Genomic DNA, 3,088 nt, shown 5'->3' on the forward strand with positions numbered 1-3,088 from the left:
GCTCTGGCTCCTTCAGTTTACTTACTTGGTCCTAGATCATAGATGCCAAAATGTCAGCCAGAATTGAACACTGTGTGGCTTCCATTAAAAAACTAGTTTAGGCAAAGACCCTGTGGCTTGGGAGGGGAAGAAGGTGGGGTCTGGCCCAACCAGCCTGGCTTTTCCCCTGCCCCTCTCCTACTCCCTCTCCTCTCCAGCTTTTCAAGTCTCTCCTCCTCTTTCCTGTTTGGTTACCTGGCTTGCTGGAGAGTCCACCAGCCCCTGGCACTCTAGATCTCTCACCATCTCACTGCCAGGTCTTATGATGAAAATGCCAGGAAAGATTTAAAGACACTACTAGCCTTTCCAATCAAGACTCTTCAGGAACATCCATCCCTTGCTTAGTGTGAGGACAGAGTAATTGAGCATTACTTGACAATCAAAGGTCTGACTCGAAGTTAAGCAGTGGTACAGTATATGAAAATAGTAGAAGCTCTACCAACTTACACAATCCATTTCTAGGCAGTAAAGGATAAACAATGAGTTCTTTGATGGCTTGGAATCAGCTATAAAGGAATTGGCCAGAATGATTTACAAGATAAGGTGAAGCCTTGTAAATTATTCCAATGGAAACAGCTGGAGAACTTGTATCTCCCTAAGAAAAAACTTGCTGTTGAAGTTCATGATCCATGAAGGATTTCAGTGTCAAGGAGAACCTTTGGGCAAAGGGGCCTCCCTGTGCAAACATAGTATACAAACTCTTCTCTCATCAAGTCCACCTGGGTAATGGCAATTAGTCAACACCAGTTTTACTTGGATCAGAAGCAAAGCAAAGCAAAAATTCCTTCAGCTCAGAGTTTAGATGATATTGCCATGGATCTGACAGAGACAGAACACCCAGTGTCTCCAAAATGGTGAGCCTGGAGGGAAAAAGTCAGTTCATCATGGCAAGCAATGGCAGTTTAATCTCTGCAGGTTCTCAAGACTCAGAGGTTAGTAAGGAGCAAAAGAGAGAGAAAACCCTTGAACTCAAGAAGAAAAAGCTGTTGTAAGAAAAACTCCCGAAGAAAGTCAAAGAGCTTAAGAAGATATGCTTGCAGGAGGCTGAGCTCACTGGCAAAATGCCAAGAGTATCCACTAAATATAGGTGAGAAACCTCCTCAGGTCAGAAGACATGTAGGTAGTACATTCAAATTAGATGACAAATTGCTGCCAAGTGAAAAGTATGCATGAATACACAGAGGAATCTGTTTTGCAAGAACTGGTGAGCAATTCTTAATACAGCAAAAGCTGGTTGAAGCTGCAAAAAAAAAAAAAAAAAAACAAACAAACAAACAAAAAAACTTCCCAATGAGGCAGAACTTTGTAAAACTGTGAAGAAAAAATGAAAGCAAGCTTACACAGATGCAGTGAAAAAGCTTCAGGAGATTGAAAATGCAATAAATGAATACCAAATTAGATGTGGAAAGAAACCCAGCCAGGAAGCAAATTATTTTACCAGAAGACATAATCCCATCAGAGAGTAGCTTCTCTCCAACACTACCACCTATGATGATCCTATGACTCCTTCAGTCTTGCTGGGCAGTGATCAAACTCAGGCCCTCATTCTCTAAGCATTCTTACCTCCAAGTCTTTTGGTATTGAGCAAATCCATTTCAGAAAGTCATCCATCAGTGAATAGTCTGTGGATACCAGGCAGTTCAGAGAAACGTTATTGACACACAGCAGCTCTTACAAAACCCTGGAGAGGTGGTCTCAGGGAGGCCAGAGCATGCCCAGCACACCAGTTCTCACCCAAAATGCCTACAGCAGCAGCTACTTAGAACCCGAATCTTCATCTCAGCACCACAGCCAGCAGAGTGAAAGCCTTGAGTCCTAGTCCCACTGCTCTCTGAGAAGGACAATGATAAGCCATTTCTCTCCCTTTCCAAATCCCAAAGAAGCAGCAGCACTGAAATAGGTCTTCCTACACCAGCCAATCAAGTGCAGACTATTACTGTGTGACACCAATTATCTGCCCAAATTACAGCACCTAGATCTGGACACATGTTCCAGGGGTCAGAGAAGTTCCAAGAAGCAGAATGTTTCAACCTCAAATTCAGGAAGCATGCCCAACCTAGCCAAAAGGATAGTGTGATGAATGGCATCTACTCTAAGAGTCAGGAGCAACCCTCTTCCAGTTACTATATTGCAGGGTACCCACCATATGGAGAGTGTGATCTTTATTACAATGGTGACTATGTCTATGAAAATGACACTGAAGGATGACACAGTGTCAATCCCTCCTACTGGTCCTCAGTGCACTGTGGATATGACTACCCAAGAGACTACAGTAGGTCTCTTGTGTAGATGAGGTGGACCAGGTGCACCATAACCCATATGCAACACTGACTGCTGAGGAAGGCTGCTGCTAAATCAAAGCATATCACCAAAAATATCCACAAGGCCTTAGTCACAGAGCAGTGGTGAGGCTGGTACTAGCAGGCCTCTGGACAAAAGGACCAGGGCACAGCCTACAGACTAACTTAGTCTCTGACAGGGTATCACAGAGATGCCTAGGGCTCACTGGATTGCAAGTTCCCTGTTCTCCAAGCAGCTGAGCATCTTCCTACTCTTCAGTGTCTTCTACAAATGCTTCTGGGAACTGGAGGACCCAGATGACCATAGGGCTATCAGAATATGAGACCCTGGCAAATTCTTCTTATACCATTTGCTATAGCAATGTCTATAATCCTCTACCCTCTCCAAACAGGCAGTACATGGAGACCAGTCAACTTGACAGTATAGATGGACACCAGTTGGAAGATAGCTTGGGAGTAATGAGCAGAGGCTCTTTTGGCATGAAGATTCAAAGCCTGGAACATTAGTGTGAATTGCAGTTGAACTTCCTGAACTATCAGTGCATTTGACACTAGTATGCCTTCTGAAATGCATTTATCTTCCCCTAAGGCCATTGGCTTTAGAAACCTAAAAGCATCAAAGGTTGAAGAGAAGGCCTAAGTGGCCCTGGAAGTTAATCCCACCAAAGCAGTACAAAGCCCCTGAAAGATGAGTCACCTTTTATGCTCCTAGCAGAGCAAAGTCTGACCACACATAGCACCATTGCCAA

General features: G+C 44.0%; 1 pseudogene; it reads left to right on the top strand.

Moving 5' to 3' along the window:
• Positions 1 to 1,918: 1,918 nt before the first annotated feature.
• LOC119543452 lies at positions 1,919 to 2,851 on the top strand (annotated as a pseudogene).
• The last annotated feature ends 237 nt before the right edge of the window (positions 2,852 to 3,088 follow it).

This window comes from Choloepus didactylus, chromosome 8, assembly GCF_015220235.1.
Source record: "Choloepus didactylus isolate mChoDid1 chromosome 8, mChoDid1.pri, whole genome shotgun sequence".
Taxonomy (NCBI): Eukaryota; Metazoa; Chordata; class Mammalia; order Pilosa; family Megalonychidae; genus Choloepus; species Choloepus didactylus.